This window comes from Schistocerca gregaria, chromosome 8 (assembly GCF_023897955.1).
Source record: "Schistocerca gregaria isolate iqSchGreg1 chromosome 8, iqSchGreg1.2, whole genome shotgun sequence".
NCBI classification, from domain to species: domain Eukaryota; kingdom Metazoa; phylum Arthropoda; class Insecta; order Orthoptera; family Acrididae; genus Schistocerca; species Schistocerca gregaria.
Genome location: NC_064927.1, coordinates 399,794,694 through 399,811,152, shown reverse-complemented (window position 1 = coordinate 399,811,152; position 16,459 = coordinate 399,794,694). Strand labels below are relative to the sequence as shown.

General features: G+C 43.2%; 1 protein-coding gene across 1 annotated transcript in view; it reads left to right on the top strand.

The window, feature by feature from the left end:
* The first annotated feature begins 7,016 nt into the window (after positions 1-7,016).
* Positions 7,017-16,459, top strand: part of LOC126285310 (UDP-glycosyltransferase UGT5-like) — a 46,716-nt gene continuing 37,273 nt past the window's right edge. Inside the window, exon 1 of the mRNA XM_049984607.1 lies at positions 7,017-7,122. The gene's annotated coding sequence lies outside the window, so the exon portion shown is untranslated. The remainder of the gene's footprint in view (positions 7,123-16,459) is intronic.

Below are 16,459 nucleotides of genomic sequence, written 5' to 3'. Positions count from 1 at the left end.
TTATGACCACTGTCTACTGCCTGAGTAAATGATGACTGGTGGAGTTGCGGCCACGTGACTCAGAAGGCAAAGTATATAAAGGGAAATGGGAATCAGTCTGGTCACGATACGGATGCAAGTGGAGAAGTCCACTGACTGACACGTTGACAACGGACGGTTAGTTATGGCCCGTCGCCGGGAAACGAGCATCTCGGAAACTGCGAAATTTGCCGTGTGTTCTTGTGTCACTGTCGTGAGCATCTATGGCAAGTAGCTTAAAGGACGGTGCACCTACGAGCAGGCACGATGATGTTGGACATCCACGCGTTATCCCAGGACATGGAAGTCGGAGGCTTGCCCACTCTGTGAAACAACATAGGTGGCGATGCGTGGCAGATATGACGACAGAGTAGAATGCTGTTGGCAGATACAAGTGTTTCAGAGCAATCGTTCAACATACATGTTCCAAAGTTTATCCACCATAAAGTCAATTACGATTACAGTGCCCATGGGATCTTCGAGATTGCGCCGTGGATCAATGCAAACGTGTCGCCTGGTCGGATGAATCATGGTTCTTGTAACTCTAGGTCGATGCTTGCGTACACGTCTTCATCTAGGCAAAGGGCTATCCGAAACTTGCATCTCGCGAAAGACGCAGGGCAGTGATGCAGAACAATACAATGGGGACATTCATCTGGGCTTCGATGGGACCTGTGGTACTAATCGAAGACACCATGACAGCTTTGGACTAAGTGCAGACAATTGCGGACCGCCTGAATCCCTTCATGCTTAATGTCTTCCCTGACGGCGATTTTCCAGCAGAATAACAACCCATGTCATAAGAGGAATATCGTGCTACAGTGAGTTCAGAAACAGCGAACTCTTTATGATGTCTTGGCCACCAAATTCGCCTGATCTGAACGCACTGGAACACATCCGTTGCCCTGTCGGGCGCCAACTTCGCGCCCACATAGCCCCCTTCCCGTAATATACGAGAATTGGATGACCTGTGAGTAAACGTTTGGTGCCACGTATCTCAGGGAACCTACAAAGGAATTGACGAATCCATGACCCGCATAACTGCTGCTATATGGCCTTCGAAAGTTGGACCCACACGCTACTAAGCAGCTGGCCACAATGTATTCTCTCATCAGTGTACACTCGTATGCTGGGTAGAACAGAATCCTGGTGAAGTGATATATCACAGCTAGTATCCATACGGAGGACGGTTACCCCAAGCAACAGTTCAGCACCTGCAGTGTGACGTCATGTTGTTAGTGGTGATGTCTAGGAGTTTAACTAACAGCAAGAAAAGGCCATTCTTTTTGCAAAGCTCCGCTCAGTGTGGTAAGTGTTAGGAGGTGCAGACTGCGTTTGGAAACAGGTATCCCGTAAGCATCACATCAATATTTGCCGGAGCGTTAAAAAGCTAAACTAATTTGATTTCCTATTTAATTCGGAAATGGATAATTTCTGTATTTGTGTTGCTATGCAAAAATGTACCTATTACATTCCCCCGTGCATATATAGAAGTGTTTAAGTGGAATTGTGGAAAACCCGGTGGATAAAGTAATTTTACGACGACCAGATCTTACACATTATCGAAAAAAAATTTTAATTTACTTTTATGTTATAAACTGGAGGTTATTATTTCAAATACTGTTTAATGTACTGCAACATACTCAGGTGAAGTCAAGCATTATCTTAACTTTTATAATGTCTTCCACCAACGGAGCTCTGGAGAGACGAGCTTTGTCGTCCATAGCAATGGAAGAATAACCGATGACACAAACATAAGCTGCTGAACCTAGTCGCTTGGCATAAAAAGATCATTTCCACGAGGTGGTGATACGTGCGTCCCTGATGATGATAACTGGTCACACCTCACGAACGGAGATTTTTTCGTGCGCCAATAGCTCATGCTCAGGCCTGATATAAACACGGATATCAGATTCAGCACTAAATTGGGACTCGTCAGATAATAAAACGCTAAGGACTTCCTCAAGTCAGCCGAAGGAACGCGTCTAGTGCGTACACTGAGTGAAATGTGTGCAGTGACTCGCGATGAGACGTGATAAATAATGCAATATTAGTTGTGGAATTAGTAGCTCTTTAAGCTATTACACACCTGCTTGCATATTAACTTTTTATTAAAATGGTTCAAATGGCTCTGAGCACTATGGGACTTAACTGCTGAGGTCATCAGTCCCCTAGAACTTAGAACTACTTAAACCTAACTAACCTAAGAACATCACACACATCCAAGCCCGAGGCAGGATTCGAACCTGCGACCATGGCGGTCGCGCGGTTCCAGACTGTAGCGCCTAGAACCGCATGGCCCACTTTTTATTAGATTAGATTGTGGCATTAAGACGGCTTTCTAAAATAATCTATTGGAAAATACTTCGAGCTCTCATGAAAGTAATACGAAGATCGAAAAATTTCACAACTTTTGCTGATATACCTATCTTTCAAAGGTTTCAGTTTCCGGCCCCTTCCGCCGGAGGTTCGAGTCCACAATGTAGAACAACAACGTACGTTACAAGCGTAGCATTCTGTATTACTTCATTTCCTTATTTCTAACATTTTAAAATAGTACGTTGACTTTAGATGACATGTCAATTATAGATGTTCTTATCTGTACTTTGTGAACATGTTTTCAGTTATGTTTTGAACATTGTCCCGCTGCACTTTATTAACTGATGTTATTAGAGAGTAAATTAATATGGAGTATGTCGTTCTTCTTTTCAAACATTCACATACCCATTTAGTCTTTCCTTATTGTCTTTTAGGTATGCAGTTGTAGTAATTAAGGTAGGCACATATGCAGTGGTCAAAAAGAAAGGATTAGTATACACTCGCATTCTCGTTACGTCGTTCCTTTCTTGTTGCTCCCCTGGCGATGGACTGTTTCTAGCCGGCCGGAGTGGCCGTGCGGTTCTAGGCGCTACAGTCTGGAACCCAGCGACCGCCACGGTCGCAGGTTCGAATCCTGCCTCGGGCATGGATGTGTGCGTTTTTTCTTAGGTTAGTTAGGTTTAATTATTTCTAAGTTCTAGGCGACTGATGACCTCAGAAGTTATGCCGCATAGTGCTCAGATACATTTGAACCATTTGACTGTTTTTATCGCAATCAGTAAGCGTGAAAGGAAGCTACTGTACAGACAGAGGAATCTATATTTATACTTGGCAGAACTAATTACATACTGACAAAATCGTCGGTATTCCTTTCGTTTCCCAAAAGTTATAAATATTTCGATTTCAGAAAAGAAGCTCTGTATTTCACCAAGATGAAGAAGGTCCCTTACGTACTGGTTGTATCGAGTAAGATGTGAAGATGGCGGTTTGAAAATGGGCAGAAGCAGTACGAGGAAGGGCGTCCCTTACCTGAGGGATCGCTACTCAAGCTACCTGGCGAAGGGGCAAGTGTGGCAAATGCCCAGCGTGGCAAATGTCCGGCATTCCTCCCTCGGGCATGGATGTGTGTGTTGTTCTTAGCATAAGTTAGTTTAAGTAGTGTGTAAGACTAGCGACCGATGACCTCAGCAGTTTGGTCACTTAGGCATTCACACACGTTTGAACATTTTGTGTTTCATTTCCTTGTCTAGTCTAGGGGTTTCTGTTCGACTTGAGGATGTTCCTTTGTCATATGGCCAAAAAATTACTTAAATTTAAAAGAAATTACTCAGTATTTTTGTTATTTCTCGCTTCCAAACACAAACAAAAGATAACATTAATATTACTCAACCGCTATCCTGGACCTGTTTCCTGTTGTTGATTGGGATATCTAACGGCTTCCAGGGGCTACAAAAATTTGATTTTCAGTACCTCGCGTGATTAGTGACGTGATTATTGACCGAATTTAAAAATTTTAACTGCCGTCATAATCTATTCATTAAGAGGTATAATCTTACATTAAGATTTAACTTAGCACAAGACGCATTACACTACGAAACTTTGTTTTTCTTGAGGCACAGTAAGTGACAGCTCACAAAAACACGGATTTTATTCATGCATTACTTGATAATAAGAGCACTTAGCGACTTCCAGAAAACTTTACACATAGTTTGAACCTTTACGGAGCTTTTTGTCGCTGAGATCCTCCACAAAATGATAAAAAGAAACATATTTAAGTACAATTCTGCTCTTCATGCAGCGAAACTTCAATAAGGTACGAAGTTTTAATTTATTACTTCGTTACAGCCATCTCTATTCGCAACACAGTTTGTGAGTCAGTATAACTGAATGTTTAGGAGATATGGCTTCGTAAACATTTAGATGCGTGAAAAACTAGCTTTCGGTTAAATTAGCTGGCAGTAAAATTTCAACATCTGGTTCGACGTTTTAATTTCTTATTTCTTTACTACTAACTCTATTCGCAACACATTTTGCAGACAGTATCCACTGAATGTACTTGCAAAATTATATAACTGCCCGACACATAGTTTGAGAGATATGCCTCGTTAAGATGGAGATGCGTGAAAGAAAAGCAGCTTCTGCTGGAAATTGAGCCAGACACAAAATCTGTAACTGTCACAGACAGCCTATCCCCTGCAGTACAGGCAGTTTTTTTTTTATTTTTAACTAACAGTGCGTGATCTCATGGTTAGGGCATCAATATGATTATATCTTTAAAGACATTAGAGTTTTTGCGTAGCACGAAGTGCAATTTATAAGGTGCACTTGTGCACTCAAATTAAAACACGACAGATGGAAAAAAGTAAGTTAACTGTTTATTATTACAACAGTAATCATTATAACTGTTGGTACTTTCACTCCACTGTCAGACAAGATAGTTAGTGCTTTCATTTAAAATGTCTGCTGTTGTCTACCGAGCCATAATTGTGCCCAGGCGTGCACATCTTCAATCGAAGCAAGTCGACGGCACGGATGTCTTTCTCCAGGGCCCCAAAAGTACTGAAATGGCATAGGGAGAGGTTGAGACTGAATGGAGGACGTACAAGGCCTCCCAGCGAAATTTTTGCAGCGTACTCGAAACAACCTTGGCAACATGTGGATAGAGATTATCTTGCAATAGAACGATGCTGTCGGTCAACGAACCTGGGAGCTTGTACTTAATGGCGCGTTTTAGTTTACGCAAAGTGGTATGTTGCCACTTTTCAAAGTCCAAACGGCCAGGAATGCTGACGGACGGCATCATTCTACTCCAAGATAATGACCGCTCACATGTTGCCAACGTTGTATCGACTACGCTGCAGAGATTTCGCTGGGAAGCCCTTACTCATCCTCCATACAGTCCCGATCTCTCCCCGAGAGATTTTTATGTTTTGGAGCCCTGAAGAAAGGCATTCGTGGGCGTCGATTTACTTCGGATGAAGAGGTCCACGCTTGGATACAGTCATGGTTCCTCATGCAACTGCAAACATTTTTTTCATAAAGACACTGACCGTTTTGTCTCATAGTGGAATAAATACATTAACAGATATGGCGATTACTTTTGAGGTAATAAACAGTTTTTTTTTTTTAATTTTTGCTCATCTGTACCGTATTCATTCGATGGCCACTTATACTTCACGATTCAGCACTTGATAATAAAAGTAACAGGCACTGGCAAAGTGGCGATTCTGTATCCATGTTTATAAGATTGTTTATTCAAACTGGTTGGCATGAAAATGGATGTGCTAAAACATAAAAATGTAAATTTACCACAATACTATTAAAATAAAAACAGAATGGAACGTTAAAGCTATACATTTCAACCGATAGCGTTTGTGAAATTTGAATCTGGAATGATATTTTCTTTAAGCAACATAAATGAAAAGTAATCGATGTTTTAATTTATTCATACTATTTGGAATATCGCCTTGTGTGAGAAAGTAACTGTCTGGCTCAAAGTACGTATGTTGATCTCCAGGTTCATGTGAGGTAGTTCACTTGCTTCCATAAGCTATTTTTGAAAAGTGTCTTTCACATCAGGATTGATGGGATTAGCTCAAGGGAGCAACCATCGCCGAACTTCCCCTCGACATAAAACCTATTACCTCACTGCGAACAGAATGTTACTCTGACTATCAACGAATGACAGGCATAATTTGTACAAAGGAAACCTAAAGGAAAGACCTGTATGACAAAATTGCAATTGGTACTGGTTGGTACTGTTTGTAACGAGGAATTTGTAACAGTTGTAAGTCAAAGACGAAAGTGTTGACCTGTTATATCAGGACCAACTACTAACATGTGAAAATTTATGTTAGGGAACAAAATACTTGTAGTCAGAATAAATTGATGAGATGTTGATCGTGTGTTACGTATTTAAATTGAATGTTGAGAACGGTAGATTCATGAGTATTCTAACACAACAGGACTACATTAGATTGCCGATTATTTGTGACGTTTCTCCACTGAGTGTCTTTTGACAGGATACTGTCGTGTTATAGCAAGTAATTACAGTCACCGTCACTACATATTATCACACACGACAATCGGACGCACAAGTTGTCGAAATAACATCCAGTAAACAGGATTGCACCAAAAAAGTAAGCAAGCATTGTAGTCGGTAGTGAAGAGAGGAACCAGAATTGTGTTGCAGCAACATGGAGCACATCAATGAATCACATCCAAGCATCAATTACAGAGGCAACATTTCTGGGTTGTTTTTGAATGAACAGAACCGTGTCACACAGAGCTATCTTTCCAGCAGTGTTGGTATTCCGAGTAATTTGCAAAATGCATGCAACTAGATTTATCAAAAACTGTATCACTTACCCAGTTTCATTACATCTTGTAATTTGATGGACCAGTTACCTCAGACTGCATTGGACTCACGTAAACGTTGTCACACTGACTTCTGTTGGATAACTATGGCATTAGACTGTTTTGCACGTGTAACCAACCGCTCCATTATTCACAGTCCGGAAGAGATAAAGGGGAACCGCTACTTGCGGATGATGTTAAATTATGACCTGCTTGTATCCCAGGAATAGGAAGACAGTTTGTCATGGCCACATTCCTCGGTAAATATTTACTTCGTCATATCAGAGGCTTCCAGATAAAGATGTACGAACAGCAGAAGTAAGATTTATGTAACTACCACTCTCATTGTTTATCGCTATCAACCGCGTCGTTTCATCTTGAGCAAAGCGCACTGTAGTCGCCCAACCTCGATGCCGGAGTACTGAAGAGGTGAGTTGAGATCGCTGCTCTCAGTAGCAGCAACTGGATATTACACCTGTTATTGTACACAGCTATTAAATTTCTGCAGACCATCGTGCATTTGCTTTGCCAGGGCTCGCGTCCGCAGTTGAAGTTACTTAACTAATAACCGCCGTACTATACTGAGGTGACAAAAGTCGTGATACAGCTACTGTACATATACATATGGCGGTAGTATCACATACACAAGGTACTCGTAAAAGGACAGTTCATTGGCGGAGCCGTCATTTGTACTCAGGTGAATGAAGTGAAAAGGTTTCCGACGTGATTAAGGCCGCACGACGGAACCTTACAGACGCTGAACACGGAACGGTAGTTGGAGCTAGACGCATGGGACAGTCCATTTCGGAAATCATTAGGGAATACAACATTCCGAGGTCAGCTAGGTCGACAGTGTGCAGAGCGTCTCGAGAATACCAAATTTCAGCCATTATGTCTCAGTCATCGACGTCCTTCACTTAACGACTGAGAGCAGCGGTGCTGCGTAGATTGTCAATGATAACAGACAACCAATACCTCATGAAATAACCACAGAAATCAATGTGGGGCGTACGACGAACGTATCTGGTTGGACTGTGTGGCGAAATGTGGCGTTAACGGGCTACAGCAGCAGAAGACCGACGCGAGTGCCTTTGATAACAGCACGACATCACCTACAGCACCTCTCCTGGGTTCGTGGCCATATCAGTTGGACTCTAGACGACTGGAAAACAGTAGCCTGATCAGATGAGTCCTGATTTCAGTTGGTAAGAGCTGATGGTAGGGTTCGAGAGTGCTACACAAGCCACGAAGAAATAGATCCGAGGTGTCAATAAGGCAGTGCGTAAACTGGTGGTGGCAACGTAGTGGTGTGTGCTTTGTTTACAAGGAATGGACTGGGGTCTCTGGTCCACATGAACCGACCATTGATTGGAAATGTTTACGTTCGGCTACGTGGGAGTATTTTTATGGATGACCAAGCGCCATGTCACAGGGCTCGCGATTGGTTTGAAGAACATTCAGGTCAATTCGAGCGAATGATTTGGCAATTCAGATCGCCCGATGTGAATCCCATGGAACATTTATGGGACATAATCGAGAGGCCACTTCGTGCACGAACTCCTGCATTGGCAAGAGTTTTGTAATTATGGACGGCTATGAGGCAAGAGGGCTCAGTATTTCTGCAGGGTCTTCCAATGACTTGTTGACTCCATGTACGTCGAGTTGCTGCGTTACGCCGTCCAAAAGGAGGTCCGAAACGAAATTAGGAGATATGCGACGACTTTTGTTGCCTCATTGTAAGGTTTTGTTAGCCTCATTTTTGTAATTTAAAAGCGAAAGTTCAATAGCATGCATCTTCTACCTTTTTTTCAAATATCGTTGTTATCAGCCTGAAGAGGGGTTTGATGTAGTCCTTACGTTACTCTGTCCTTTGTAAGTTTTTAGTACCTGCTTAATTATTGAACTCTATAGTCACTTGAACCTACTGTTCCCCGACCCCCCCCCCCCCTGCCCCCTCTACCATTTTTGCCAACTTCCACACGTCGCTTCGTTGCCAAATTAAGTATTCGGTGATGTCTACAGATGCGTTCCATCAGCTTAGCGTTTTTTATGTCAAATTGTACTACAAAGCTTTTTTCCCCTCAGTTCTTTGTTGTACTTCTGTACACGTCACTCGATCTACAGGTGTAACTTGTACTTCTGCAACACATTTAGAAAGATTCGACGATCTTCTAATCTTCACTATCCGTCGTCCGCATATGATAACTCCAAATACACGCTCTCAAAAAAGAGCTGACTTCATAAAATTGAATAAATAGCCGTATGTAATGAATGACTGGGGATCCCTCAAGAGGTATATGTAACCCTCTGGTGGAAGTCTTGCAAATGAACGTCACTTTGGTGACTAGCGTGTCCCCAACCTACATCAGTAATCCCGCCGAGAAAAGGGTACCTAAAGTTAAACGTGGAATCCGAACCCCGTTTTGATCCTGCACATTGTCACATCACTGAGAGGTGAAGGATAGGTTAAAGACAGACTGGAAAATTTCATGGTCTGATCGAGCCCGCGATCTTTCGTTTTCAAGGCATGCGCTTTATCACTAGATCACGAAGCCCGACACTAAAACCAAATGTTATGTTCGACGTTACCATAATTCTCTTTTCAGAAAAGCTTACATTGACGGAAAATAAACCAAAATGAGCGAACGTTGGTAGACGTGTGTCTACATTGGAAAGATTGCCTCTACTCAAATTTCGTACGAATCGCACAAGACTGTCGTTAGTAGCACCATTACCAGGATTAAAATCAGGTTTGCTTTAAATATGCGCTGTGACGGTCGTGAGCTTTAGTTACCTTGGACATAATGAGTTGATGTTAGTCGAGAATGCCTTAGAGGCGACGAAGACGCCAGTATCAACACCTCACTCAGTTTGGACGAAGCTGGATGTTCCTTCCACCATATTGCAGAAAGACTCGGCGTGAACGTAGTCATTGTACACGATTGATCACGAGAATGTACGATCACAAGAAGACCGGGCTACGGAGAGCCACGTGACACTACTGACAGGGAAGACCATCGTGTTCAGCATGTGGCTCTGGAGCATCCTACTGCACTTAACAGCAGCAGTCTGAGCAGCAGTTGGCGCCATGGTGACGCAACGGTTACTTCACGGACAATTCCGAACCAAACGCACTGTAGCGTTCATTCCGCTGACTCCAAACCAACGCCGTTCGTAACTTCAACTGTGTCCAGCAAGAGCTCATTGGAGGGCGGATTGGAGGTCTGTTATGTTCTCTGATGAAAGCCGGTTCTGCCTAGATGACAGTGATGGCCATGTGTTGGTTAAAAGGAGGCCAGGTGAGCCACTGCAACCAACCTGCTTGTGGCCAAACACACACGGAACCTACTCCTGGAGTTATGGTCTAGAATGCTATTTAGTATGACTGCAGATACACTTTCGTGGCTATCCCACGCAACCTTATTGCAAATTTATTCATCATTCTGCTGTTTCGATCTATTGTGCTGCCATTCATAATTCCAGGGGGTGTTTTCCAACAGGGTAACGCTCGCCCTCATTCCGCTGTTGTAATCCAAAATGCTCTACATAGTGTCGACATGTTGGCTTGGCCTGTTCGAGCACAAGATCTGTCTACATTCGAGTACATTTGGGACATCATCAGACGACAACTACAGTGTCATCCACAATCAGCATTAACATCCCCGTATTGACCAATCATGTACAACGGGCATGAAACTTCATCTCACAAACTGACATGCGGCACCTGAGCAACACAATACATGCTCGTTTGTACGCCTGCATTCAACATTCTAGCTGTTACAATGGTTATTAATGTATCAGCATTTCACATTCGCGATAGTTTTTCTCGCACTTACATTAACCTATGGTCTTGCAACGTTAATCACTTAGATATGTTACCTAGACAAATGTATTCCCGAAATTTCGTTGCTCTACATTAATTATTTCTTGGTGTTGGGGTTTTTTCCTTTAATATATCTTGCTGTTGGTTGTCTATATTGTAGATCTTCTTCTGATAAGAGCCGTTAGGTGTATTTCCCAAATACAGCCGGCAGACAGCAGTCGAACGACGCTGAACCTTGAGCGGCCATTCTAATAAAAGTTCAGGCCGTTTCAACTTGGCGATGTCATTAGCCTTCCCCAAATTGAAACGACTTAATTTTTAGTGGAATGGCAGAATATGTATAATTCGAAATGTGAAATTTTACGTGCCCGTCGGGTTGAGTGGTCTCAAACGAGTCTAAACGGACTTTCGGTTTAGCGAAATGCATTAACAAGGACGTGAAACACAAAGAACCTGTTCCGTCCATGTACTGCCCTGCCTCGCGCTGTCTGCTACCGCCACACAGTGGCGCTACCCAGTCGCTGATGGAGTACTGGTTATTCTTCGTGTTTTACTGTCCCTGTTAATACATGTCGCTAAACCAAATAACACACTACACTAATTAGGGATCACTCTTTGAAATTGGCGCGTAAAATTCCAATTTAAAGATGGGCGCCGCACGAAAGACGTTTGGCCCGACTCAGCCACACACTGCAAAAACTAAATTGCAAATATCTGCCGAAACACGAGAGAAAATGCGCCTGACGACTCTTCACAGAGACACACTTCTGCGAGTTCGATATCTCCAATACCAGGAATTCACTCGTACAGCAGTGACTGACAGATGTCGAGTGTGAGCACGTTCAGTGAGTGTTTTATTGGCCATATACATCTGTAGTAGCATAGGTCTGCAAGTACACGCAAATGTTATTCGTACATCTGGCAGAAAAAGACTGATGAGGCAGTTTCCCTGAGATCGTAAACCATACGTGGAGGGTGGGCGAGGAGGAAATGTTTCGTGTTGCGCCGAGCTAGACCTGCAGACTCCCGCACTCCAGTGAAGCGCTGTCTGTCATTCCAATTAAAGTTCAAGTCAATTCAACTTGGACATCGCGAGCGACGTTACAAAAGTAAAATTCTTGAATATTCACTGGAACGGCCCATCAACGTTTAGCGTCGTTCAACTCCTCTCTCACAGCTGCATTTGTAACCACCATTTTTTAAATTGCTTACTTTCGTTGGACTTTTAGGAAAGGTAGAGGGGGGATGCGGGGCAGTAGAAACGTGTCTACTCTTCAGGCATGTAGATTTTAATCACAACAAACTTGAGAGTCTAACACTGAAAGATGAAAACTTCAGGTTCCACTGTTCTTGTGTGCGAATTAGACAATACAATTTGGAAAAGCGAATACTACGTTAATTGCTTACGAATAAATGATTCATTGAGGTTTATTTAGATAAAATATGGATTCATAAACTTTATACACACATCAAAAAAAATTTTTGCATCACTTCGGTTTCCAGAGTTCCGGAACTCGTACAGAAAATTGGAATACAGATCAACATAAACATCGTTTCCGCCCTTTTTATTGCTCATGAGACCTTGAGAGGTAGTGGTCCGGATTGCTGTACACACCGGTGCCTTTAATACCCAGTAGCACATCCTCTTGCATTGATGCATGCCTGTATTCGTCGTGGTATACTATCCACAAATTCATCAAGGCACTGTTGGTCCAGATTGTCCCACTCCTCAATGGCGATTCAGTGTACATTCCTCAGAGTGGTTGGTGGGTCACGTCGCCCGTAAACAGCCCTTTTCAATCTATCCCAGGAATATTCGATAGGGTTCATGTCTGGAGAACATACTGCCCACTCTAGTCTAGCGATGTCGTTATCCTGGAGGAATTAATTCACAAGACGTGCACGATGGGGGCGCGAATTGTCTTCCATGAAGACGAATGCCACGCCAGTATGCTGCCGATATGGTTGCACTATCGGTGGGAGGATGGCATTCACGTATCGCACCGCCGTTACGGCGCCTTCCATGACCACCAGCGGCGAACATCGGCCCCACGTAATGCCACTCCCAAACTGCAGGGAACCTCCACGTTGCTGCACTCGCTGGACAGTGTGTCTAAGGCGTTCAGCGTGACTGGGTTGCGTCCAAACACGTCTCCGACTATTGTTTGGTTGAAGGCAAATGTGACACTTATTGGCAAAGGAAACATGATGCCAATCCTGAACGGTCGATTCGCCATTTTGTTGGGCCCATCTGTTCCACGCTGCATGGTGTCTTGGTTTGCAAAGATGGACCACGCCACGGGCTTCGAGAGTGAAGTTGCGCACCGTGCAGCCTATTGTGCTCAGTTTGAGTCGTAACACGACGTCCTGTGGATGCACGAAAAGCATTATTCAACTCAGTGGGGTTGCTGTCTGGGTTCTTCCGAACAGTAATCCGTTGGTAGCGGTCATCCACTGCAGTAATAGCCCTTGGGCGGCCTGAGCGAGGCATGTCATCGACAGTTCCTGTCTCTCTGTACCTCCTCCATGTCCGAACAACATCGCTTTGATTCACTCCGAGACGCCTGGACACTACCCTTGTTGAGAGCCCTTCCTGGCACGAAGTAACAATGCGGACGCGATCGAACCGCAGTGTTGTCCGTCCAGGCATGGTTGAACTACAGACAACACGAGCCGTGTACCTCCTTCCTGGCGGAATGATTGGAACTGATCAGCTGTCGGACCCCCTCCATCTAATAGGCGCTACTCATGCATGGTTGTTTACATCTTTGTGTGGGTTTAGTGACATCTCTGAACAGTCAAAGGGACTGTGTGTGTGATACAATATCCACAGTCAACGTCTGTCTTCAGGATTTCTGGGAACCGGGGTGAGCCAAAACTTTTTTTCATGTGTGTACTACGAATAACTGCTGTCGCAGTAATATTGTAGTGTCCCGGGAGTATTGTCAAACTATAGTGGCGGCAAGTGTATAACTGTCGTGTTATTCAGGGCATCGGCGTAAATTACTTGGCATATGACGATGGAGACAAAAAAATTGCGACGTTGTCTCGCCAAGTTGACATGTCTGCAGTCTCCTAATACAGCGTTCTGCTAACCACAGCGCTTTAAACTCTCCATCTCCACCAGAAAACAAGCAAATAATCTGATATTGGCGTACGAGATTTATCTCTGTAGTGCGTCAAAAACTGTAAAAAAATTCATAATTTCAATTACGGTAAGAATTATTTAAACGTTTTTGAATGTTTGGAGTTTTCCTGTCCTGGAAACAGTTTTAAACTTATCATGTCATATCATCAAAACTGTTAAAGTCACTGAAATTCTTCTGTGTTTATTACAGTAACACCCTGATCGGTGACGGATGTTACCGAAGTTGCTTATCCCATTGTTTGCTACGTATAAGCTTCGGGAAAAAGGCTTCCTTGAAAAATATTTAATTCGAAACTAGGTGAAGTTTAATGTCTCTACCTCCTACAAAAACGTAAACATTCTGGAATTCACACAGGCAAGCACATCAAGTCAGTTCTTAATTTTAATTAGTGTCAGACTTCCATGATTTTCTTGAGATAATAGAAATTTTTACCGCCGGAAATGAAAAGTCACAGTGCTGTGAACAGCAGAAGTGGCAACACAGCGGGAACCGAAAATGCCAGGTTCCCAGTGATGTACTGCCAGTGGGAGCAGTGGTGACCGACAGTAGTCAAATGCCAACTACTTGAAATCGTTACAGCACGGAAAGGCTGTAACAAATGTGCCTGAAAAGGTTGTGCACAGAATCGAGGTTTGGTGGGAGAAGGGGGGGGGGGGGATGTCTTGGTGCTCGATACCTATTTGAGCTTGCGACAGCGATATTGGGTAAAGAGTTTTTGGTTTAGCCTGGCCCAGTGGCGATTTGTATGATCATTCGAATGTCTCACTGTAGCTACAGATGTTACAGTATATTAAGCAATGAGTGAATGACGAATTAAAGCTAGCTCCAGGGAAACTTTTGCAAATCGATTAATTCATTTTGCAAGAGATTTTACTAAGGCTGAAACTAATGCTCAGCTAATAGCACCACTTATATGTGCACAGTTCGGATTCCACATGCAAAACTGTCACCCTCCTTCAGATTTTAAGTGCAAAACCAGTCACCGTTGTAACTCTGGACTGTAGCGACACTGATTGTCCAAATTTGGTCGAGTGGTGTATCGGACCTCTCTCTAAGATACGTTTTAACCGTATGAAAAATCTTACTTTGTTTGGATTTTACGAGCAAGAAACACGTTTTTCTGAGAGGTTTTCGAAGGGCGTCACAACTATAAATTTGTGGTGGTAAGTTTCTATGAGACCAAACTGCTAAGGTCATCGGTCCCTAGCCTTACACACTACGTAATCTAACTGAAACCAACCTACACTAACGGCCAAACACACACCCATGCCCGAGGAGGACTCGAACCTCTGACGGAGTGAGCCGCGCGAACCGTGGCAAGGCGTCCAAGACCGTCCGGCTACCCCGCGCGGCGCCACAACTATACTTTAACCTTGTACGAAGCTCTTCAAACTTTGCACGAAGGTCGAGAGATGGATAAAGTCAAAACGATTTTTTTTATCCAATAATTTTTACCCGTTGTCGAGATACGATGGCTTAAAGTCGAGTTAAACGTAGCATGTAAATCCGTTCTTACGTCAACTCGATGCGCGGAAACGGTTAAGCGAATCAAACAAATAAAAAATGCATTCATACAATAAAATTAAGAACTCGCTTTCAAAAGCTTAGCCTCATTCGGTTTTTATACGCAAAAAAATATTTTTAAACGTTTTTTTTACTCTCTTCTTCTATGTTCAAATTTATGCGAATCAGTTCAGATTTTATAAACTCCCTCCGAAGAATCCTCGGAAGACCTAAGGGTATCGACAGACCACCATGTCATCCTGAGCCGATAGGTGACACTGGATGCGTATATGAAGTGGCATACCGTCTCCAGGTATGGTCAGTTTCCGTGATCGGAGCCGCTATTTCTCTATCAAGTACTCGTCAACTGGCCTCACAAGGATTGAGTGCAATCCGCTTGTCAACAGCGCTCGGCGGACTCGGACGCTCACCCATCCAAGTGCTATGCCAACCCGAAAGTGCTTAACTTCGACGCTCTAATGGGTACCGGTGTTACCAAAAAGGCAATACCATTGGCCCACATTTTGTAAGAAAGTAGACAAATACACGTAATTAACGGCCGTCCTGTTTTGTGAAAGCTTTATCCGCTGCTACGATATAAGCAACATGGTTCGAATGGCAATAAATAAGCCTATAACACATCAGTCTGCGCCCGAGTCAACAAAAGTCTACATCGGTTCCCAAATTATGGCACTCTAATGTCAATACTTATGGCAGTGTAATAAACCTTGGGAACCAGAATGAAAAATGCTCCTATCGTAGCACAAAAATAAGAGAATAAACCCTGGGCACAGTTAGTGGTGAAAACGAGAGAAACTAGTTTTTCGTCTTATCTGGCACGTTCAGAGACATTTAAGTCAAAACATCTTGACATATTGGGTTTTTTTAACGAGTTAACCCTACTTCCCCAGTGCAGTGAGCTCTCTTCGCTGCAGGTGTTGGCACACTTGAATCTTGCTACTTATATGTTAGAGCCCCCGATTATGAGGCCACAATCGAGAAAATTCGCCAGTAATAGTGAACATTGAGTGATATCATGTGGTTGGAGAGCATACATGAAATAGCTAAAAAAGTTTTTGTGGGGGGGGGATAAAACTTCTGGGGGTGGATTTGTTTGGAGGACTTGGGAGCTAAAATAATTTTGCTCGAATATGTGAAGATGTGTTGATTTAAATGTCTTTGAAGCTGTCAGATAAGTTGAAAAGCAAGCTCCCTCGTTTCATATCCCTAACTACGTTCAGTTTTCTTTGTGCTGTATCTGGAGCATTTTTCGTTCTGGTTTGAATATATC